The following is a 26779-nucleotide window of genomic DNA, read 5'->3' on the forward strand; positions in this document are numbered from 1 at the left end:
ATTGCCACTTGGAAAACGTTGATTCAATAACCAGTCAATTGTAGGCTTGATAAAGCTGCGTATTTCAATAATACTTATGTATGGGCGAGCCTGAAACAAACACTTCTTTTTGGTGCAATGGCAGATTGGTGCAATGGTGAGATGGAGCACCTGGTTTTGTACCCTTGTGTACCCTTCAACGGCCAAGTCACACAACATTAACTATAATAATAAAGAAATCGCAGTAAGGAACCTTAGACTTGGCACGACTTTGTCTAGATTTCATTACTTTTTAGAGATAAACAAGCAGCTCCATCGAGACTTGGCTAGTTTTTTACAGAATGTTTTTGGTGGGATTACTTTTACTCCTGTGACTTTGATTTTGAAGAATAAAGAGAGCCTTTAGCAGCTGGTGTGAAAATAGTATTTTCTAGATAAAATAAATAATCCATGATTTGTAATCTTGTTTCTTTGACGCTAAGTACAGTCGCCATCAGATATATCGGAGCGGCCAAGGTGTTCACAATATCTGAGCACGCACTCTAACGCCCTGACAATAGAGGCGTGTTCAGATATTTGTGAGCACCTTGACCGCTCCGATATATCTGATGGCGACTGTACATGATGCGTGAACTGAAGGTGACTTCAATATGAATATATTCATCGTTCAAATAAAGTGTCACGCGTATACGGCAATAGACCCTTTTTGGTCGACATGTAAATACCTGTCAGATTAGGCTCTCGACCTTTAAAGCAATAATAACACACCTTGAGACTTGGAGCAGAGGCAGAGACAAATATACTTAAGTCAATATATTTTTCACCACACCAGCTCGGAAAGGCTTACTTTGCACTTCAAAAACTGATAGCAAAGTTGCATTTTATTCACATGTGAGGCAAAGTAATCAAATGCAAATTTTGAGTTGTTTTCTTACGTTTGCTGGTAGAATTGATGATTTTGGATGATTGATTTGGTGTGAAAAATTTTGTGTTTCTCTCGGAGGCAAATTTTGTTTAACCCTCGTGCTTTAAAACCCTCGCAACGCTCAAGAGTCCATTTTTCGAACCATTCGCTACGCTCGTGGTTCAATTTTGGAATCTTTCGCTTGCTCGGGTATCAATATTAGCAATTTATCATCCAAAATCATCACTTAAAAATCAATTCTCCCAGCAAACATAAGAAAACAACTCAGAATTTCCATTTGGTTACTTTGCCTCACGTGTGAATAGCAAAGTGCAACTTTGCTATCCGTTTTTGAAGTGCAAAGTAAGCCTTTCCGAGCTGGTGTGGTGAAAATATCTATTACGCGACTTTGAAAGGCTTTCTTACGAAAAACCTTTCATCATCATCATCATATCAGCCAGACAGAGGACATCCACTGCTGGATATAGGCCTCCCCCAAAGAGTGCCACAATGACCGGTCTTGCGCCACCCGCATCCAGCGGACTCCAGCGACCTTCACCAGGTCATCAGTCTACCTTGTGGGGGGTCTACCCACGCTGCGCCTTCCGGTACGTGGTCGCCACTCGAGAACCTTTCCGCCCCAACGGCCATCGGTTCTACGGGCAATGTGCCCCGCCCACATTCGGAGGGTTACATCGGTTACTTTGGTTCTGCTGCGGATGGCCTCATTTCTGATGCGATCACGCAGAGAGCTTTTTATTAAAAACCTTTAGTCGAGTTAAACTTTGTACTGATTGTGGAGTCGTAGAGGACGTTTATCACATTTTGATGGAATGTGTACGAGGGGAGCCTCTTCGCGCAACTTTTAACACTGGATTATGCAATGTCGTGCTGGCTAATCCTGAGTCAGAGCAAGCAAAATTACTGTATAAGACTTATAAATTGTGTATTAACTAAGTATAATAATAATTATCTTATACCTAATGCTACTGTATTTTCGCGAACGTATGGAGCGCCATAATCGCTCAGCGACTAAGCTCCTAAAATAATGAAAAAAAAAAATTTTTTTTCAATCGTTCTCTTGTTATTAATATAGGTACCTTAAAACATCCGCATCGTAAATCTCAATTGTTCGGAAACTTGGGAGTTATAGAATCAATTTGAGGATGCAGCGTTGGCGGCCGGCCAGGTTAGTTTGGCGACGCGAGCGGAGGGCCCGGCCAACGCCATATATGTACGAATCAGGTTAAGTAGGGTGAATATTGCTGTATGTATTACGTTGTATGTATGTATTTTTTAAACCATTTATGAAAGATTCCTGTGTCTTTGAAGTAAAAAAAACCGGACAAGTGCGTGTCGGACTCGCCCACCGAGGGTTCCGTACTTTTTAGTATTTGTTATATATAGAGTGGCAATAGAAATAAATAATCTGTGAAAATTTCAACTGTTTATCACGGTTCATGTGATACAGTCTGGTGACAGACAGACAGACGGACTGTGGAGTCTTATTAATAGGGTCCCGTTTTTACCCTTCGTGTAGACCCATTAGTCGTAGTAGTAGAAGAGCAGTAGTAGTAGTAGAAGTCCAGGATTGTAATGTTAGTTTGGCGACGCGAGCGGAGGGCCCGGCCAACGCCATATATGTACGAATCAGGTTAAGTAGGGTGAATAGTGGGGATGCTGTTTTATATAAGTAGGTATGTAACTCGTACACTTAGGAGCAATTAAAATTGGTCACCTGTGTGCGACATAAAAGAGGAGGTCGTGGTTTCGAATATCTGCTGGAGTGTCGTCGTAACCATACCAAATTGTGACGTCCCACGGGTAGTACCTTATGGCGGTTGGCGCTTACGCTATTATTAACGCCGCTCCGATATTATTGCGGCGCTATGCGACGTAAGTGCCATCCATCATAAGGTACGTTTTGCCGTGGAAGGTCACAATTGTATGTTAGTTTGACGACGCGAGTCGAGGGCCCAGCCAACTCTATACAGTGTGGAAAGATAAGTCGGGCCCTGGAGGGAAACTACCTTAAATCCTTAAGCTGGCTCATTTTACTTAAAGGAGACATTCTTTTATTTTTAAAACGAAACAAAACTACATTCAAAGATTTTCTAAAACTCGCTTGCCTCGCCCGGGGGCCGGGACTCAAACCGACTAAAAAATCCAAAAAATAAACCCTCGCAATTGTATTCTACTAGTTAATACAACATTTCTCCAAGAAACATTAGTGTATGTGTATGTCCATATTACAGTACTTACCTACTTAGTACCTAAGTAGTAAGTACTAAGCGAACGGTCAAACGACCTAGATTCACTTAGGTTATGCGCTATCACGTTTCTCTTGTAGAAATCCCTTGCTAGGTTCAATAGGTCAACCTAGGCTATAGGCATAAACCTCGTTTGGACTTGGACGATACTATTCACACTGTATACATGACTGTGACGCCGCTTTGGACCGAACCGTGAACTATTTCGAATATCTCGGAAACGGCTTTAACGATTTTGATGAAATTTGGTATATGGGGGTCTTCGGGGGCGAAAAATCGATCTAGCTAAAGTGTTATCTCTCGGAAAACGCGCATTTTTTAGTTTTTATGTTTTCCGAGCAAAACTGGAAATGGGCTTGTGCACCACAAATCACGCGAGGTTCGATAGGGTAACAAAACACCTCGCGTGATTTGTGCACAGCCTCTAATTATTTGATATTTCACATCCTCTAACCTCAACGTTCACAAAATAAACTATACTTACTGCTAAAACCTTTGAGATATACTTTTTTAAATCCTTTTTTAGGGTTCCGTACCCAAAGGGTAAAACGGGACCCTATTACTAAGACTTCGCTGTCTGTCCGTCCATCCGTCCGTCCGTCCGTCCGTCCGTCCGTCTGTCTGTCACCAGGCTGTATCTCACGAACCGTGATAGCTAGACAGTTGAAATTTTCACAGATGATGTATTTCTGTTGCCGCTATAACAACAAATACTAAAAACAGAATAAAATAAAGATTTAAATGGGGCTCCCATACAACAAACGTGATTTTTGACCAAAGTTAAGCAACGTCGGGAGTGGTCAGTACTTGAATGGGTGACCGTTTTTTTTTGCTTTTTTTTGTTTCTTTTTTTGCATTATGGTACGGAACCCTTCGTGCGCGAGTCCGACTCGCACTTGCCCGGTTTTTTCAACAACAAAGGACAAACACTACCACACAACAACTATATAATATGAAAGGCTCCAATTTCGTCCGCTAAAAGCCTTTGAGGGAAATCTAGGTCGGCTCTGAATGCGCTAGATCGCATCGCTTTATGCACTTAGTCCTAGTGTACCTAGGTTTAATTACTTTATGCTTTCAGCTAAGCTAGATAGATAAGCTTTTAAGATAAATTCAATTTTGGAGCTTTGAGCTTGTTTTTGGTAAAATTTGGAGTAAATTGTTTATTAAAATGAGTGCATACGTTGTCTATCTTCTATCGTATGTTTCATCGTGTTTTTACATATAGTCCGTTTTTTTTAGCATTAGAAATAACTTTGCAGAAGTAAGCTTGTGGTTCCAAATCCGGCTTTAGCGGTAATAATTTGAAGTAAATTATATGTATTGACCATGCTACATTAGATAATTCAATAATTATTAACAATTAAAGAGCCTAACAAAAAGCTGCACGCTTGCTTCTGTGGAGTTCTTTCTAATGCTAAAAAAAACTAACTATAGCAAAGGCAAAAATGAAGAGTTATTTATTTTTATTTTAGCAGTGTTATGTGAGGCATCTTTGTGTTTCATTCGTTTACTGCAGCCTCAAAACTACAATTTAACCGATTTTACAAGTTTTTTATTTACTTGCAATGTACCTATAGTTCGTTTTTTTAGCATTAGAAATAAGGTAAACAATCTTGATGTGTCTTTTATATGAAAAACACATTTTTAAAATATATTACGGCAAATATGTAACAATTATGAATCAAATACGATCATTTATATTCTTCTGCTTTCATAAGTAATAGTTTTTGATTTTTATAAAGCATTTTTCAATTAAAAGACATGTCAAGATCGCTTACCTTCTTTAAAGTTCTTTCTAATGCTAAAAAAAACGAACTATAAGTAGTTAAAGTACATTCACAATGACTGACCTCTCTTAGACTTTATTGCGTACACATAAGGTTCATCTATGCCTTAGTTACTTCTAGTGCTGTCGTGTACTGTGATCTGGATTTGCATGTGGCAACGCGCATGCGTCATTAGATCGGAATGACGCGAGATCACGATCGCAAGAAAACTGCCGTGTTGCCTTCCCTGTCACACTTACGTACGAATATACAAGTGCGACAGTGAGGCAGCACGTCGAACGTAATTCGCGGTAGGCCCTCTGTTGAAATGAATAATCGCCTGTTCTATATGGTCATCTCTGTTTGCGTGAGTGTGAATAATTTAGATTCAGTGTTTTAGTAGTGTCCGGTTTTTTCACAGAAACTGAAGGTTCGGTTTTGCCATAGAGAAATATAGTATAGTAAGAATAGAGTGCTACCTCCATACATCAGTTTTGGTACCAAAAAGACTATTATTTTCGCAGTCGACATCGAGTAGTGGAATTATCATTATTATCAGAACCCCTACTTGATACTAGAATTCTCTAGCGTCGACTCACGAAAATTTTATTGAACACAAATTATATCATTTTCATAGTGATCCTTTTGACATTTATAATTTTATACATCAAGACCGATTTTAAATTATCGTTTTCTACCTACAGATGCTTATCCAATGCTTGTCGTTTCCAAGTAAACTGTAATTAATACTTTACGAGGAACCGCCTGCAAAACGACGTTTCCGATAATTCTTCGCCAACCGATCTCGTAAACTCGACGTACACTCGCCAGATATATCGGAGCGGGTAAGGCGCTCATAAATATCTGAACACGCCTCTATTGTCCGGGCGTTAGAGAGCGTGTTCAGATATTGTGAACACCTTGGCCGCTCCGATATATCTGATGGCGACTGTACAGTCACCACACGGGATTGTTAAGCCATCGGGTTCTTGCTAAATTGGAAATTCTGTAGCGTAAGTATTGAACAACCAATTTAGTTAGGACCCTAACGCTACGTCTTACGTAGGCGAACAACGCGCGAACGCGGCGCGGCGAAAGCGGCCGCCGCCGCGCCGCGCCGCGCCGCGCCGCCTGACATTCGCGTGCAAATCGCGCCGCACCGCGTTCGCAACGAGATCGCTTACGTAGGACACTTCTATGGGCATCAAAGGATTGATTTCGCCGCGCCGCGCCGCGCCGCGTTCGCGCGTTGTTCGCCTACGTAAGACGTAGCGTAAATGGCGCAAGAGTCGCGGAGCGTGATGGCGCTGATGGCACGGTCATGGGTAATACTGAAAGTTTGTAGAATATTATAATTATAATTTAGCAAAGGACGACATTGTCTGCGTGGTCTCTATGATGGAATAATGTCTTTGATGCCATTTTCAGTATTTTTTTATAGCCTATGTGTGTGTCCCACTGCTGGGCAAAGGCCTCCCCTCTCCTTTTCCAATCCTCCATGTGCTGGGCAAGGCAAAATATTCGGTTGCCGAATATTCGGTATTCGGCCGAGAGAGTGCCGAATATTCGGTATTCGGCCAAATTTACTATTCGGGGCATCTCTACTTTATATTACGTATTGATAACAGTAATAAGGCCTAACTTGATTTCATGATGTTGTATGAATGTGGGAAAGTCGCGGAAATAGGTTCAATGACTTGTTTTGCATGCAATTCATTTATGTATGGGTGTATGAGTTCTCTTCCTAGTAGCTTGAATTAGTGGGTTATTAAAACACAAGCATGTAGTAGTGACTATACCTTATGAAACGAAGTCCCCGCCGCGTCTGTCTGTATGTCTTGTTCGCGATAAACTCCAAAATTACTGAACGGATTTTCATGCGGTTTTCACCGTTCAATAGAGCGATTCTTGAGGAAGGATTTAGGTGTACAATGTGACGGTTTTGTGTAGCCCGTACGAATCCGGAGCGGGTCGCTATAGTTAGACCTAGATAAGTCTGCAGCGATTTTGATATATCACACGCAGTGCAAGTGGTATTTTAAACGTCAAACTCCTTTGAAAATACGTATGACGTATAAATAACGCTTGCACTGCGTGTCCCACTATCAAAATCGTTGCAGACTTGTCTTGGTCTCTAACTCTAGTATTAAAAAAAAAGATCATTTATTTCAGACTAAGTTCCATACATTGTTAGTGAACATTAAAACCTTATTACTAGTGTTCGTAATAAGGTTTTAATGTTTATACGTATGGTATGGTTGGTAGCATTTTATACGTATGAAGCTAGCTTCATCTTGTATTTCGTTTATTCGTTAGTATTGTCGCAGATGATATGAAACATCGATCTGTAGATATAAATAGAGCCAGACTGCGCAGCGTCCCACTGGAGTCATGTTATCCTCAAATGTGACACCGAATGACACGAAAATCGGCTTATTTACTTTTTATATACTTTCTACTAGAGATAAATGTGACGTTTTCAACAAAAAGGTACCACATTGTCGGTTGTCGATAAGGTTGGCTTCAAATTAAAGCTATATGGAAATAGCGCCTTATTGACAAGCTACAAAAAGTACCCTTTCGGGTGAAAATGGCACAAATAACGGCAAAACCCATTCAGTTTAGTATCTGGTCCCTTATAATATGCTTGCAGATAAAGCAGGAAGTTCTATACATAATTGGGCATTAACACACTTGTGTGATATTGTTATGAAACCCGCTTGCAGCTCGTGTTTTAATGCCCTTCATTATTTAACAGTCACATAAACCACTATTTTCAACAGTACGCTAAGCTAAAATATAACTACCCTAAGTGTAAAGCCGTATGGATGGCCAGATTTATTAACCATTGAACCACTCGTGTCATATTTTTATGAAACTCACTTGCAGCTCGTTTTTTAATGCCTTTTATTTCAATAATTATGTAACAGTTACATAAACCACTATTTTCAGCAGTACGCTAAGCTAAAATATACTGTTTAAAAAAAAGACTAAAGCATTACGGTTTTAGACTTAGCGTAGTAACTAAAAGATAACTACATACCCTACTAATACCAGACTTAAATTTCGCACTTAAACAATTACACCAAATGCTTAGGGTGTCCGGTTCCCATGGCACCCTTTCCCCATTGTTTAAGGGGTGCTTAATGTAATCATATACAGATGTACACTATGCGCTACTATTTTCCATCGTATTTTTCGCGGAAACGTACGAACGCGTCCTGCTATTTCAGTCAGTCTTGTCCATGTCGATATTTAATGCATTGACTGTACTGTTGCCATCAGATATATCGAAGCGGCCAAGGTGCTCAAAATGTCTAAACACGCCTCTATTGTCAAGGCGCTAGAGTGTGTAAGGATCATTATTTATTAATAGCTTATATTTTGATCATTCTTACTTTTGTTTACGATTAATTTATAAAGGAGTATCAATTGACTCATACTTGTCACTGGTTCCCGCCATGTTGAATTATTATAAAAGGTGGGTACCTCAGTGACAAGTGGCCAGTTCGAGTACGGACAAGTTAGAGTGAAGACGTCTTGAATAATTTATTGTAAATTGATTGTTATTATGTTTGTAACAAATGAATAAAGTTAAAATATTGGTACAAGTAATAGTTTTCATCATCAACCCGGTAATAGTCCAACAACTCAGAAGTTGGATCCAACAAAAATCGATAGGATTTTTGTCCACGCCGCACGAACGTAAAGTTTTCTTTTCTTTTTCGTTTGTATCAGTAAGTAAACTATGTTTACCGGAAAGTGTATTTAACTATGGTAAGTCAGTTCTTTATATTTCTTTTTTTACTCCCTTTTAAATAAAATTGGTTTGATAACCTACCGTCAACGTCATGTCTGTATTAAATATACTGTATATATCATTAAAGATAATGGTGATTATTTGCCAATTTTGGTATGTGTATGTGATGACGGGTAATCTCGCTTATAATAAAAATACGGAATATTAACACTATTTTTTTTTTTTTTTTATTTATTATAATGTCACTTACAGTATACACTAAACATGACACATAGGAATATAAGCATGAAATTGAATTATACATAACTATAATAAATTATTAACTAAAACAAACAGTAAGTCAAAAACTTAAATAATATTATTATCTAGTCAGTACTAATGGTGCTCGGGGCGACTATAGCCTCGAGGTAGCGCCCGGCTGTGGCTAAGAATCTCGGTTCAGGAGTCGAAAATAAGTCCAATGAATCGTCTTGGGTCAATATGGCGTTAATAAGCTTTAGAGCTCGGTAGAGAGGGGAGTGCGAATTCGACTTACTGGTGTTTGGGAGGTTGAGTAAGGGTAGTTTACGAGGACGGAGATTGTGCCTTGAAACAGGTGGAACGTTGAAAGATACCTGCGCTAAGAGGTAGCTGTTCTTTGTCTGGCCTCGTAGTAAACGAAGCAAGAACCGTACCAAGGCTACATTTCTTCGAGCTTCGAGTGTCTGGTATCCCACCATACCCAATACGTACGGGGTTGGATACAGATACGGATAGTAAAAATACATTTTCTTAAACAAGTATCTCGCGAAGGATTTTTGCACTTTTTCGACTGTTAGGACATATTTGTCTTCATGAGGATTCCATACAATGGCGTTACAATCTAGTTTGCTCTTTATCTTAAATCTACATTCTATTTATATTAAATCTACAGTTGTCAAGCCTTTCTGAATATTACATATGAGTTAGTGAAAATCAGATCAAATGTCATTATAATGCTTCTATCTTATCAAACTCAATTGTATGATGGTGTACCACATCGATTATATCAAACTCAGGCTAAGGACTCATTATTTAGTTTTATTGCGTAGCAAGATAGCATCGTACAACTGTAGTAGCGGACTACAGTAGGATATTGTTTTATGTACATTAAGATTTACGATCTGCTGCACCTTTTGAGGTCAGTTTGCGTTACTAAAATTGTATGAATACACTGGCTTTTTAACCGTGAAACCGATGAGTAAACTAAAAATAAAATCTTGCCAATTGAATACCTCTGAAGTAAACCCCTGATACGTTTGTATAGGCAATGCCTCTAGTACAAAGTTTTTAAACGCGATTTGCGTCAGTGTATAACTTAGTATTGTTACGAATGCATCTAAGAGATTGCTTTTATTAAAATGTTGGGCATTATAATATATGACCTTTCGGAACTCCACTTTAAAATTATTCTGATCACTATGTAAGTTTATTCATAATATTGCGATTCCATGCGCACAATACCGACAAGATTGATACATTATTTAAAAGAAAATGACGTGTCGATCTAAGTTCAAATTGGAAACCATAATGCAGGGTTACGTTATGTAACTTGTGTACCTAGTGCTATTAGCTATTAATGTTTTTTTTAACCTAGGGGTTTTATGCTGATGTCGGTTTTCATTCAGCGACGCTGCCCAACGCAGTATTACTTATAAAAGCCTCGATGAAGCTAAATGACTAGAACACGTGTTTATAATTATCTCCCTCTTGTATGGAAATACAACACCTCTATGGCATGTTGGATGTTAAACGTAATAATAGTATGAATCAGAGTTGGGCACTTATAATTGCAATCTGTGATTAAACTAAAATAAAGCCTAGTCAAATGATTTCATAAGGAGTAAAGTAGTGGTCGTAAAACGAACCTTATTTTAACTGTATTAGTTTGAATAACCATGATAACCATTTGCTCGAATAATTAAAATACTTTCAAGCCCGTGATCGATAATAAAATCATAAGTGTGTCATATCGAATTCAAGCTTATTGATAAACTCATAATAAATTTACAAAATAAGTTGCCGTTATTAAAACTAACGTTACCATTCTCATTTTTTTAATTTAACTAATTTTGCCCAACTCTGGTATGGACATACCTACATCTATATTAAATCTCCATGTTATGGAGCGTATGTCGTTTGTTGAATACACGAGTAGTAACTCGTTAACGAATGTACTTATGTAATATGATCCTATTGTTTTTCTATTGCACACTCCTCAAGATACGTAACTCGTAACTTTGTGCGCTGAGCATTAAAGTATTTTTTGTGTCAATTTACACATACTAGATATCGTGACCTTGAATCTCAATGGATTCAATTTGATAATCGGTCACCTTTTGTTTAACTGTATAACTGTATGTCATCACGTCTAAATTCTATGACTAACTAATGTAATCAGTTTCATCATAACAACCTTGTAAGGGCCAGTAATTTTGGCACGAGTACTTAATCAATGTATATAAATCTATGTGTTACCATGATGATCATGGAGAAATAAGAGGTCGATGGGAAATCGATATGCTTAACTATTTGATATAATATTTGATTGCGAGGTACGCATACTTTAAACATTTAGAAACTCATTTACCCCTTTATTTACAGGATGTGAATATTTTGTATGACGTTAAAGTAAAATCATATTCATAATTGCAGTGTTTTATCTGACAGTAACGTTTGCTACTTTTTATTATTTTCGTTTGTTTCTGTAATAGTAGTAAATCATACTTACCTAAATGAAAAAAACAAAGGACCTTAATTGGAATAATAATGTATTCAGTGGATATCTTTGAAGTTGCGTGTAGTACTGTAAAAGTGTAAAGTTGTAACTACGCTTATGCATAATATGTAGAGTCATATGTAGAGTCATATGTAGAGTCATATGTAGAGTCATATGTAGAGTCATATATAGAGTCATATGTAGAGTCATATGTAGAGTCATATGTAGAGTCATATGTAGAGTCATATGTAGTCAGAGCTATACATACGTTGAGTGGTTTTCATATAAAGAATCGATGACGTATGTGCAGACGCTAGTATCAGTAGATAGGAAGCGCCATGATAATAGATGTGTTTGTGTAGGTATACACAACATGCAACGCACGTGGATGGACGTGTGAGACTTAAATGCACGTGGATGAACGTGCGAGACTTTAACACACGTGGATGAACGTGTGAGACTTTGACGCGCGTGGATGAATGCGCTAGACTTTTGTTCCAACTTTCAAAAACATATTTACAACAATTTAAAATAATTAGTCAACCATATATCAGTATAATTTAATCATAAAAACATAATAAACAGTAATAATAATAATAAGCAAAGAAATTTCACACCTCTATTACTAATATGTTGAGTTCTCATCTGAGCGCAGTTTAGATTAAAGCGGTATGAAATATCATATTATGTGTGTTATACCCGAGTTGGCAAAATCCTAAGATAGTAATAATACTTTTATATTCACAAAAAAAAGAGATGAAGGAATTAGATACCGACACTTGATTAATAAAAGGGAATAACGATTATCGCTCGTTCGTAAATATAAAATTACATGTAATGGAAATCGATACACGCATAGATTAATGATACCTGTTGTCTGAATGTTTAACTTGAACTTAGCTGGGCGCGTGAGCCATAGAGATTAGACATTCATAATGTAAAATATATATAAAACCAATGGTTATTAATGAGGAATATACGGTAAATTCTCTGCAAAAGAAATAAAAGGTTCTTATGTTTAATTCATAAGTAAAGCTTTTAAATTTACACGGGAAGTCATTTTTCCATTATTTCGATCACCATAGTACAACATTATTATGAACTTTTATATATCAAATAATAATTGATAAGGTGCTTCACTTTTAATATACTGTCAAACGGTTCAATATTACTTGACAATTAAACATGATTATTATGCATATGTGAATTTACATATTTCGATAATGAATAATTCATAAGAAAGTCCCATTTATTTGAATGTCTATTTCAATATAAGTAAGTTATAAAGTTACAAAAATTTAATAAATAGTTTTTATTTAATGAGGCTTCAGAAAACGGTTCTTAATTTGTCTCACATTAATTATTTACGAATATCTCGATCTAGTAAAGTAAAATGGTATTATAAATAATATGCAAGATAAACTGTATTCTATATACCTATACTTTATTGTGTCCAGGGTTTTATACGTGAAATATAACAATAATAATATTTTTCTTATGACTAACGAATTAATTTATTAATAAGTCTTATTTTCGTAAAGCCAGAATAATTTTAATAATAAACATACTCCAAGCATACATACATAATTACCAGAGCTCGGATAGGGTGAGCTATTTGCCTTATAATTTGACATGTCTTATGTCATATATAAGGCAAATAGCTCACCCTATCCGAGCTCTGATAATTACATGCATTAATTGTCGAATATGATTTAATTAGTATTATCATTAATTCTTTAGATATGTCCGAAGCAATAACGAATTAGGATAACAAAATGCACCGTAATACCTATTAGACTTGTTTCTGAAAAAAAAAACACGACTATAGCTGGAAATTAAATATTTGGTATCAACTACAATAATAAACTTGTTGGTTCAGATAAAACCTGTTGAAAAAAAACAAACATAGTATTTCTTAGTCACTTGGTAACATGAATATTATTATTCGATCTAGATTCGCTAAGACAGTTATAATAACCAAATACTTTTAAAAATAAATCGCAATGTAGATATTCATCATTTATATGGAATAATCAATTGACTAGTTTATGTCTGATGTTTAAATCCATTTTATTCATTCTGTGATGAGGAATTTGTTCTCGTAATGAAGTTATGAACTTCTGTGATAAAATTATTCATTCGTTCATTCAAATTTACAAAACCTAACGGCTACTTAGTTTATGTTCTTATACCTACTTGATGGATCTTTAATGGCTATATTTTTGACCTAAGGCGTATAAATAGTTCAAATGAGGATTAGTCGGTCGCATTCATATAAAATATAAAACTTTGACTGTTGATAATAGCAGGTTAAAGGACAATAAAACTACCTCTAAAATAAGATTAATTTCTTATCAATTAAACTCTTCAAACAGGTTCAGTCATAATATCTTAATAAAAAAATAAAAAAAACCGTTGGCAACAGGTAACGTTCGAAGTAATATCAAAAGTTTAATTAAAAGGAAATTATCATATAACCTAATACTGAAACTTCACTTAATCGTGTGCACTTGTGTTTATTACGTTTATGAAATTAAAACGTGTTAATTTAAATCAACATATTATTATATCATCAGATAATCAGTAGCCGAAACAAAAAAAAATGTAATCTGTCACTTATATTATTATTATCAAGATGTTTTTATATCTCGGCATAATTATGATTGCATTCATGTCAACTACGGGCTGGGCCCGAAGATATAGAATCAGAACCATGCATTCTTTATAGAGATGTGACACTTATGTCCTATTTTCATTATTAAACTTTACTGCGCAATACATGATATAGTGAACTATGGATTATTTTAATTGCAAATATTATAATAATTAATACAAATCGGGTACAATATTTGGTAGTCATGTCGTTTATGTACTAAAATATTTGAAACGTGAAAAATAAATTCATAACATGCTTAAATCGATATAACGATTAAAATATAAAGATGAATAATAATAAAATAAATCAATGAAATAAAACCACGAGTCTTATGCATTCAATAATAATTTTAAAAAAAAAGGAAGTGTTAATTTCATATATCTAAAGAAAGTCTTAAAAGTTTCAGAACGACCCAGGAGCGTCCAGGTGAAAGGGCCAGGGTTTGGTATTCCATTACCACCCAGGAGTGCCCAGGTAAGAGGGTCGGGGTGTGGAATCACTTCCGACCCAGGAGTGCCTAGGTGAGATGGCCAGGGTGATGACATTCCTGTTCCTTAGCAGAACTAAGGTGCTTCTACGCAGAATTACGATCGTTAACTACACCGCAGAGTCTTAGAATGCTGGCATCATGGCAAGAGAAGCTGCGGCTAGTACCGGTGCGAGATCCGGTGCCCCGTGTTACGCAGCATCAGCGTGGCGTCGGTTAGGCAGACGGCTCAACCCGCGGTGACGCAACTATCTTCTGTTGGTGAAGTGATCCGTGTATAGCGGTTTGAATATTTACGTGTGAAAGTGAATGGTGTTGTGTACGTATATTATATTTCTTGAGCATAGTTATTGAAATTTAACAAGTGTTAAAGAAAATTTAATAATGATAGATTGCGTAATGTTACTATTACATAATGAATTTTCTGTTGTTTAATATTTTATTATGTTTCTGCAGGCCGAACTAATTAAATTTATTCGTTTCTATGACGACATATAGTTTCTCCAACCTTGATAACAGACTTGTGAAAATTGTTCGAAAACCATAATTTGAACGATGAATAATATGTATTATGTTTTGGTATCGGCCACCTATTTCCTAGTTATCATTTTATTAATGCCTAATAATTAACGATAATACACATTATAATTATAATCTTATTAATAGTAGATATCGTGCAATCATGAGTGCACATGAGTATTACGTGTTTGTAATTTTATTTTCTCTTGTTACTTATTATTATTTAATATGCATATTATGTGCATAAATATCATTCACATAGTAATATCGGATCAGTGAATCTTAGTTTATTTTAATGTATACATTTTAATTTAATTCATTATTTTCATAAATTGGTCTTTTGTTTTTATCATTTTAACTATTTTATATTAAGGTTTGGCGAAGGGTCTCGCCTCGAACAGGATGGCCGAGCTGTAAGGATCATTATTTATTAATAGCTTATATTTTGATCATTCTTACTTTTGTTTACGATTAATTTATAAAGGAGTATCAATTGACTCATACTTGTCACTGGTTCCCGCCATGTTGAATTATTATAAAAGGTGGGTACCTCAGTGACAAGTGGCCAGTTCGAGTACGGACAAGTTAGAGTGAAGACGTCTTGAATAATTTATTGTAAATTGATTGTTATTATGTTTGTAACAAATGAATAAAGTTAAAATATTGGTACAAGTAATAGTTTTCATCATCAACCCGGTAATAGTCCAACAAGTGCGTGTTCACATATTTTTGAGCACCTCTTCCGCTCCGATATATCTCACGCTCTTATTCTCTTAACAATAAAGTCGCATCAAGATCATTTTGAACACCTGGCCCGCTTAGCAAGTTCCGCTGCTGACTGTACCAGGCGTGGCTCACTCCGCGATTTCGTCGCTTTGCTACAGGTAGCTAAAAGTACATCCGTTCCACACTAATTTTGGTGGCTAGCTATAAGCCGCGCGTGGTGCTGTCGCGACCTAGCGGCCATATCTGTTCTGATCGTAACAGACGCGTTTTGTTAGGGTGATAGGCCTATTCGAATTTCGAGATAATCACAAGATCTAGAGACGATTTAGAGATCAACTAGATCTACATTAGATATAGACTAGATGTGACTTGGATATCTAGTCATAACTTGTCGAAATCGTTCAAGAGGACCTCCAGAATCGCACAAACGTCAAATTTGACATATCTATCTTTAAATTATCCATATCGTAACTTGTTGAAGTCTAGTAGAAATCTAATTCATTTTCCGAGTCGAGCCGTGAGTCTTCTGTACCTAGTACTATTATTTATTCGGTGACTGTACCTCGTATAAGTACATGGGAAGTAACAGTATAATGTTCGCTATTATTACGTGAAGAGAAAGTGTCCACCGTTTCCTTTGAACTATGAATGTTTGCGTGTAACTGATACACTATTTATGGACCATTAGTGTGCCTTATGTCGTCGGAATAAGGTTGACGTTAGGTTAACAACGTGGCTGAGGCGTAACATGCATCGGTTTAATCGAGGATTATACGTGACATGAGTTTTTGTATTGTCAAAGAGAATTGATTGTAATAGAATAGTAAATTCTAAGAAAACATGCCCCTTAGTTTGACATCTAAAACCTTAGATCATCGGTCGGCAACAAATGCGGCCCACGAACCTCTTACTTGCGGCCCGCGAGCCTACCTGGCTATTTTGTATGTGCCTAATATTGACAAAAGACAATGTCTGATAAAGTCATAAATATTAACAAAGTGCGGCCCGCGTCTACTTCGATAACTACTACTTGGCCCTTGGCTGCTAAAAGGTTGCCGACCGCTGCCTTAGATAACCAAACGGAGACGCCATGTCTGCAATTTTCGGTACAAAATAGTCCGCCGATTTTTGCGGGGGAGGGGCACGTGAAATGTATACGTAACGTAAAAATACTAAAAATAGCCATGTCAGGTAAACGTCAGACCATACAATGTGTATGACCATTGACCGCCTATTTTCGACAGAGGGGAACGCTTCTTATAGCTACTCCGTGTCCAAAACAGGTGGCGCTGAATCGTCAAACGTCAACTTTTGACAATCAGCGCCATCTCGTTTACCTGTCAAATTTGGAGCACGAATTTGTCTATTTTACGCATCTTACTCAATCAAAGTATCTTTGGTGCTGCTAAAACGTAAAACGAATTGATATTTCTAATCCATATTGAACAGTCGACGTCAAAATGTATACATTTTTAGTAGTGACTGTCAGATTCAGATTGACAGTACTCGCATGGAAGTTGGTTTCTTGGAACGGTCACAATTCAAGTAAAAAATCCAAATCAGTTGTAAATTATTCAGACGTAAACGATTATCACACATTTCGTATGTTAAAGCATGTATGAGAATTATGTTTAAAATGCTTGAGTACCCTATCTTGAAATCGTGAACAGTGGCGTGGTATATCGGAGTGGCCAAGGTGTTCACAATATCTGAACACGCACTCTAACGCCTTGACAACAGAGGCGTGTTCAGATGATTGTAAGCACCTTGTCCGCTCCGATATATCTGATGGCGACTGTACCATTTTATTGATACAGTGAAACCTGGACAAAAACCTCAACCCTCACCCAACCGTCAATAATAACAACCCAAGATCTGGTCCAGAGTTCCCTTGGCACTAAAAGACCTCTATTTTTACTATGCGTATGTTTATTCTAACGCGCGATACGGCTAGCCTCTGTGGGGGACGTTATACAGAGATTAATTTACCCTTTGTTAGCGCTGTGTACTGTTTGGGGTGCATAAGTTACCCTAGACAAATCGATAGAGCGATTCTCGTGATGTTTCGGTTATAATTTATCGTTTAAACAGTCCCTGGCAAGCAGTGTTGCCACTTTGGCATAAATGATGCCAGATCTGGCATATTTTCACTCGCTTTGGCAACAAAATTTTCCATTTAGCATCAGGCATATTTTTTAGCATAATTTAGTCTAAGCGAAGTTTGCACCAACTTGGCAGCTAGGGTTCATATTTTCATATGAATTTTGACTTTTGTGGACGGATGGACGTCGACGGACTATATAAAGTTGGTCAAGCAGATCTTGTCAGTAGAAAGTAAGTGTTTTAAGTGTCTAATTTCAAGTGACAATTTAGCATATTTCAAAAAACTTCGGCATAATCTAGACATTAGTCTAGCATTTTTTCAAAATCCGAGTTGGCAACACTGCGTGGCAAGCTCGGTTTTCCATACAAACGTAGTTACGCTCTCATTTTAAAACGACTAGCAAGAGTCTGTATCTTCAGGTATTTAAATAAAAGTAAAAAAAAAATTACATTTTCGGGTAGTTATAACATTTCGACGCTTATCATGAATAGTGACACAAAACAAAATGAAATGCCATTCGACTTTAAATCTTACCAGTAAAAGATAGAATATTAAATGCAATAGCATTTCATTTTTAGTTGTACCACTGTTCATGATAAGTGTCGATTTATTGGTTAACCGGCCAAATACAAAACCACCTGGATCAGTCACTGAACGACCTGACTTTAACCTGCATTATTTGATCGTGTAATGTTTTCATCTACCCTCAACTGGCTTAAGGAGCCATTTGAGGGTAGATTTTGTTTACTTTTATTTAAATACCTGAAGATACAGAGTATGAATTGGTCTGAAACTTTGTACTTACAATAGGATAAATAAGGGTCAAACAGATCACTGTGTTACTTTCTTTCCTGTAGACATACACAAGAGTTAAGGGCTATAAAGGTTAATTTTCTTATTTAACCCTTACCCACGTAAAAAGGTCCTCCTTTTATTTACAGAACTTTGATAAAATCATTACTTACATGCCCACAAGCTGTTAACTATTGCCCACAGGAGAGAAAAAATTACAGTTCGCGCGAACACGCTAGTTTTCTCCTGTGGGCAATAGTTAACAGCTTGTGGGCATGTAAGTAATGATTTTATAATAGTTCTGTTATTAAAAGGAGGACCTTTTTATGTGGATAAGGGGAAAATAAGAAAATTAATCTTTATAGCCCTTGACTCTTGTGTATGTCCACAGGAAAGAACGTAACACAGTGATCTGTTTGACCCATCAAATATACCTATAACTAAAGTTTGGGATATATCTAAACACACATACATAATAATAAATTAACAAATATTTAACCCTTTTCCAGGCATAGTACTATTTATCGAACACATACGCGCCAATAGAATTTCAACTTTAGCATTCCGATTTAAGGTCCATATTAGATTGCACTTTCGGGAAACGTGACTTGTCTTCGAATGAAGCATCAAAGCTAGATTAATTGAAATCCAAATACATATGAACAGTCAGCAGCAGAAGTTGCTAAGCGGGCGAGGTGTTCAAAATTACCTTGACGCGCTCTTATTCTCTTAAGAATAAAGTCGCGTCAAGATCATTTTGAACACCTCGCCCGCTTAGCAACTATTGCTGCTGTCTTGTATTTGGATTTTTTGGGAAACATTGTTGGTTTATGATAAGGATTAAACCTTATAACAAAGGCATAAGATTCAACGATGGTCATTTACTTTTAGTACAAACAGCAAGTGTAACTGACTGTACAAAGGTGGACCTTATTACAATACGCATAAGGATCATCTATGATCAGTTAGCGTTACTCGCCACATCCAAGCTTTCGGAATGACGAGGCAAGTCGCAATCTTCCATAAAACAATCCAAATGGGCGTCACCCATTATTAATCTGCACCTGTCTCCCTCGCGCCTCGGGCCGTGGCCGCCGCGGGACAGAGATGGCCGAGGGGCACAATCGATATATGACAGTGTTTTATTTTGTTGGGGACAGTTGTGTATGTGTGTGTGGGATCTGGTTTGAAGCGGTGTGCGTCGGGATAATGTGAGGTTTAAGTAAACCTCTAGCGCCGCGCCGAATGATGTCCCCTATAGGTAACATCAGTACCCATATCATGAGACACTGACATGTCAAAATATTCAAAACTGACATATTCGTTAACGTCTTCGTAGAGTTAGACCTAGAAAAGTCTATTTTGATAGCCCACGCAGTGCAAGTGCCATTTTAGACATCAAACTTCTATGAAACACTTTTGCACATATTCGCTACCGTGTGCGTAACTTCTATCTAATGCATCTCGCTCTTACTAGCATATTATTGCGTGCAAGATGTATAGAAAGTAAGTTACGCAGACGTTAGCGAATAGAAAGTTACGCACACGCTAGCGAATATGTCAGTGTCAGGTCAGTGTCAAGCTCGTGGTAAGGCTACTATTAACAACTCTAATCGAACTTAATGTAGCATTTCGGTACAAGCAATAATGACTCCTATACCCACGTATTAAGGTCGTCATGATCATTGCTTCATGTAGTTAACAGTCACTGATAATTCTACCCTTAGAAACCAAATGTCGTATGAGAGTTGAAACTATAAGGCGCTTACGTCATTTTTAAACTAAGCCCTTTTGTCCTATCGTACTAAAGGTCGTATCTCAAGTGGACATGTACGCGAGATACGCCGTTTTCAAAATTACCCGTTACCCTAATTTGATGGATTGTAGAGACAAGATCCAATCGTCTTTATTAGGTATCCGTGATCGATCTGTTTGTGCGTCCGTCTTGCTCGCACGTAATGGGTTAGAGGGAGACGGGTGATGTAGTAAGCGGTCGACCAATTACATTACAGTTTAGGTTTCAAGCCGTCTGTAAATGCCAATATTATCATTTCGTCGTCAAAACGTAGTCGTTATCAAATGTTTCGGAGCAACTAAAGTGCTCAAATATATCTGAACAATCGAACATGAACTTCCTTATTACAAGTGTCAATTAGATAATTTATGTTGTATCCCGTTCTTACAAATACATAAGTTAAAGTGACCGATAAAGACAACGATTAATAGCTAAATTAAGCTTGTAGCGCGTTTATGAATAAAGCCAAGACTTTTAAAATCGAGGCGTGTTTAGATATTTATGGGCACATTGGCCGCTCCGACTCCAATATATTTGATCAAGGTTTAATTAAAGTATGTACTTTGACGACCGGTCTGGCCTAGTGGGTACCCAACTAGCAAATCTATGTGCTATAAAAGTTGAGAGCACGTTTTTATTTTCGCTTTTTGGTGCTATAAACGGTGTAAAAACAGTCGAATAAAAGTCCTGTAAGCGTTTACTCAACGCGAAAAGGCGCACTTATACAGACTAGAAGTGTTATAAAAATAGAGTAAGCGCTGTATAAGAAGCAAATCGATGCTGTAAGAGTTGAGTAAAAGTTGATATAAAGCGCTTCTAGTGTTTTAATAGCAACGATAGTGCTTTTATTCGATTATTTGTTCTATAAACATTATCAATTTGCTATTACTCAGTGAAAGTGTTCTATAAAAGCAGCCGCACTGCTTTTTCTCGGCAAAAATGTTTCGTAAAAGTAGCCGAATTGCTTTTACTCGGCATTTTAAATGTGTAAGAGTGCAGTAAATGCTTTTATTCAACAAATATGTGCTAAAAACGATCTCAGGTAAGCGATTATATTTCAATTATTTGATTAAGGTTGAGGCCTAATCGTCTTCACGTATCTAATAAAACAAAAAGGTACTTAAGTATTTTTTTACTGCTGTCATCCATGACATTTATTTTTATCGTGATTGTGTACATAAGTTTTTACTGTCTGTAAGTACACGTAATACAGTAAAACCTAGCGCGAAAAATACTTTATTGATAAAACCAAAGGCACTGGTTCATATATATTCATGGGCCGCCTATTTTCTTAAATTTCAATAAAAAAATATTAATTAAAATAAGTAAAAATTTGCTTACACGATCTAGTTTCTGTTATATCTCATTAATTCGACTATAAGTCGAGTAACTGCGTTTACTGCTACACTTATAGCACATGTTGTCGCCATGTTTATGGATTTATAGTCCGGTGGCCGACTGCATGAAACCCTACCTGATAAAAAAATAGAATAATCCTACTCTGTGGGGGTAGCTGACTTTTAGCAGCTTCAACTGCTCTTGGTCGGCCGTGGCTTAACTTGGCAAATTTTGCGCAAATGGCAAAAAAGTGGTACAAATATTCATCAAAAAACAAAAGTGGTCAGCTACATCCTGTGTTGGCAGGTTCCTGTGTCCGACCGAATTTGTGGTACCACGTGAGCTACAATTTACTTCATCGAAAAATAGAATATCACTTGTATGGTAGGATTGCTGCCATTCACATTTTTTTTAATGCGGACGGACTGCAAAAGCTATCAGGCTAAGGTGAGGCCGATCAAGACATACGTCAACAAATTTAATGTAGGTATTACAATCAGTTTTTTTCATTCTATTTTTCGATGAGGTAAATTGTAGTTGTCACGTGGTACCACAAATTCGGTCGAACACAGGAACCTGCCAACACAGGATGTAGCTGACCACTTTTGTTTTGCTGTCCTCAAAGGCAGCTATCCTACCCTGCAAGTTTCATTCTATTATACGATGGGGTTTTTTTTTGATGAATTTTTGTGCCACTATTTTGCCATTTACGCAAAATTTGCGAAATTAAGTCGCGGCCGACCAAGAGCAGTTGATGCTACTAAAAGTCAGCTACCCCTACAGAGTAGGATTTTCAATTTTTTTATCAGGTAGGGTTTCATGCAGTTGGCCACCGGACTATATTGAAACGTACAACATGGCTGACTTGTGCTGTTAATGTAGTTCAAAACTCTTTAAAAGTACTCTAAGCTGAATACATTTTGAATAAAACCTGTAAATACACTTCAGCTCCTATAACAGCGGTTTGAGCCCCATTACCCGAATTATGATATAAGCGCGCTGTTACAGCAGCATTGTTGCCAAATGGTTATTGGATTGCTTTTAATAGGCTTTTATAGCAACAGAGAAGAGAGTTGAGTAACAGTTGTATTAAAGCGCCTTATTCAGACAATTAGCTATTCTATAGCTGTTATATGATTTTAATAGAACAATTATGCTGAATAAAAGTGATTTAGTAGCGCTAATTCAGCATTTATTAAAAGGTGGAATAAAAGTGCTAAAAGATAGTGCTATAAACGTTTATACGACATGATTATAGCACTAATTAGCGAAAATTGCTAAATAGTCGAGTTAACCGCTATTATACGATATATTGGTGTTTCAACAACCGTAACTCGGCTGTTATACGATTACAGGCTGAGTAAATCAATTCTTATACGACTATTTTGCTAGTTGGGTAGTGACTAGTGACCCTGCCTGCGAAGCCGATGGTCCTGGGTTTGAATCCCAGTAAGGGCATTTATTTGTATGATGATACAGATATTTGTTCCTGAGTCATGGGTGTTGTATTTAAGTATTTGTATATTTATTATATATATCGTTGTCTGAGTACCCACAACACAAGCCTTCTTGAGCTTACTGTGGGACTTAGTCAATCTGTGTAAGAATGTCCAATAATATTTATTTATTTATTTATGTACTATAAATGAAGAAATAATTAGTACCAATCAGATTTAATTTATTGTATAAAATAGTGATATAACTAAGCTTTTCAATCTCGTACCCAATAAGGCCACTCAGCACGGTACTCGACTGAAAAGTTCTCCATTATGGCTCCTCTACACGATGGGCCAACGCCGGCCACTCCAAGGCACGTAGCCATGCGGTAGAATGAGATAGCAATATCACTTGCTCCCTCTAACGCACAAATGCGTCCCTTGGAGTCGCCGGCGCTGGCCCTTTCGTGTAGAACTGTAGTGGAGCCATTAAGTATATCACGATTGTATAAACTACTATCAACATATCTTCAGAAAGCGCTAAATCATAATAAAAATGCAACCGGGCAAGTGCGAGTCGGACTCGCGCACGAAGGGTTCCGTACCATAATGCAAAAAAAACGAAAAAAAGCAAAAAAAGAAACGGTCACCCATCCAAGTACTGACCACTCCCGACGTTGTTTAACTTTGGTCCAAAATCACGTTGTTGTATGGGAGCCCCATTCAAATTCAAATCTTTATTTTATTCTGTTTTTAGTATTTGTTGTTATAGCGGCAACAGAAATACATCATCTGTGAAAATTTCAACTGTCTAGCTATCACGGTTCGTGAGATACAGCCCGGTGACAGACAGACGGACGGACGGACGGACGGACGGACGGACAGCGAAGTCTTAGTAATAGGGTCCCGTTTTACCCTTTGGGTACGGAACCCTAAAAATCATAGCATTTGGCGTAATTTGCCACTACCATCCCACAAATAATATTCTACCCACAATGATTTAGCAAAAGTCAATCTTATTTCTATACAAATAAGGTTTATAATCTAAACGAAACATTTCTACAGATGGTGCTCCCCTCACGATATTATTTGGCGATAAAATCATTAATACGCGATGTTCCGCCATTTTGAAAAAGGTCATAAGTAACGCAATTATTCTTGCGAATTCGGTGCTTTTTCTTTTAAAAACGGTATTGTATTGTAATGTACCCTATTGTGTAGTGGTTTGGGTTCATTTTTAATTGATAAATTGTAAGAAGCTTAACGAATTTATATAACATGTACCAACCATCGCCCACAGTTAACTGACAGTTCGTAAACCTTATTACGAAGGGCATAAGGTCCACCGATGGACAGTTAAGAGTGGCGAGATTAATTTTAGGGCTCTGCGGATACAATGTAAAGAAACAGAACCCTTTTAAACGGCATAATTACTCTACAGACGGGGTGCCCTTTAATTTTCACAGAATTTAAAAAAGGTAATTAAAGTTAGCTATTGAATTACATTAATTATATCATTGTAATTAAAAATGGACCCGGGTATGTCCTTAGACCACGTCCAAGACCACCGGTGGACGGGCAGCAGCGTCCCTCAAATTCGGTGTACTCGACTGCCATCGCCAACCCGCCTGCCAAGCGTGGCGATTATGATGGCATTTTTAAAGAAAAAGGGGGAGGCCTATGTTCAGCAGTGGTCGTCTTATGGCTGAGATGATGATGATGATGAATTAAAAATAATAATAATTTATTTCAGATCATATTAACCATCCATAGAATTACACACACACACACACACACACACACACACACACAATACAGATAGGTACTTACAATATTTTCAAACTTAACACAAATAAAATGAAGTCAAATAAGTAGGTACTTAAAACCTTTTCGACGCCGTGTCAAACACAAAAGCTGTCACTCGGATGCCACGTACCGGAGTGGCAAAACTGAAATTGAACTTCATGCATAATGCACGTACGTCTATATTGCTCTGTGGTCTGTGACCGATAATTCAGTCTTTGGCGTTGGACCTGCGGTGCGGATATATCGGTCATTGGCGTCCAAAAGGTTAAAAGACGCCGCCGGTACGATGCTCCTATTTAATAGTAGTTTTTGTGACTGCTACATAATGAAAGGCATGTAATACGAGTGGGGGTTTATGAAACAAGCTGAAAGCGAGTGACATTAATTTGAATGGAAATACAAATCGCGGTTATAGCCCTGAGTACCCACAACACAAGCCTTCTTGAGCTTACCGTGGGGCTTAGTCAATTTGTGTAAAAATGTCCTATAATATTTACTTATTATATTATTTATTATTTACTCTTCTAACTACATTTTTAAAGAAAACTAGATGTTATCCTTCAGCTTTTTCATAGTTAAATAAGACGCAAGTACTAAATCAAAAACTAGTAACAAAAACACAAAGTCCAAAATCATACCAACATAAAACAACAAATAAAATCACTACTTAACCACCCTTTGCCACCCTCGTAACTACCCCTATATTTATTAACTTTTCGCTAAATGGCCGAAAAGTTGTAATAGTATTTTATACTAACATTATTCGCAAAACGTATCATTCAAATTTCTATCTTATCTGTCACAAAATAGAGTCGATTTTAAACGGTTTATTTTACACATGTTTGCAAAACGTATCATTCAAATTTATATCTTATCTGTTACAAAATAGAGTCGATATTTAAACGGTATATTTTACACGTGGGTATCTTCGTAATGTAGGTAGATACGACGTTTTTGTTTTAAGGCGGCTCCCCTCACCCTTGGTACAGTCGGGCGTAATTTGATAGAGTAAAACAACATTTCCTGGACACGGCGGACAATTACCGGTATTGATATTGTTTTTATGTCCAAATGTAGCTGATAAAAAAGTATGTGAGTAAAGAGCAGGGATGTTGCGGATGCAGATTTTTTGACATCCGTAGGATATCTGCGGATGCGGATGTCAAGATTGGGTACTTAAAAAACATCAAATATTAAATTTTTTGTAATTTTTATTAAAAAAAAAACGAAACGGTTAGTATTTGAGCAAGAATATAGGTGCGTTATATTTACTTATTAACGTATAATCTCTTTTGTTACAGATACCGGATGCGGGATGTGTCAGTGATCAGTGTAGTGGTGTGTGTGCGTGAAAATGTGTTGTGTGTGTGTGAGGAGCCGGCGCAGAGCTGAATGATCGCTTCCATAGAAGGTGAGAGAAAAATTTCTTCTTCCTAAGATATATGTAACTCCTTTTAACCTTTTGGACGCCAATGACCGATATATCCGCACCGCAGCTCCAACGCCAAAGACGGATTAATCGGTCACAGACCACAGAGCAACATAGACCTACGTGCATATTATGCATAAAGTTCAATTTCAGTTTTGACACTTCGGTGACGTGGCGTCTGAGTGACTGCTTTTGTGTTTGACACGGCGTCGAAAATGTTAAGATAAGTAAATTGTCTAAGGAAAAAACGTACCTATGAAAATCAAGAAAAA

General features: G+C 37.1%; 1 protein-coding gene across 1 annotated transcript in view; it reads left to right on the forward strand.

Annotated features, from left to right (window-relative positions):
• Nucleotides 1–26779, forward strand: part of LOC134676799 (uncharacterized) — a 344277-nt gene that overhangs the window by 8781 nt on the left and 308717 nt on the right. The window contains exon 2 of the mRNA XM_063535181.1: nucleotides 26380–26489. The gene's annotated coding sequence lies outside the window, so the exon portion shown is untranslated. The remainder of the gene's footprint in view (nucleotides 1–26379; nucleotides 26490–26779) is intronic.

The sequence above is a fragment of the Cydia fagiglandana genome, chromosome 25, assembly GCF_963556715.1.
Source record: "Cydia fagiglandana chromosome 25, ilCydFagi1.1, whole genome shotgun sequence".
NCBI lineage: Eukaryota > Metazoa > Arthropoda > Insecta > Lepidoptera > Tortricidae > Cydia > Cydia fagiglandana.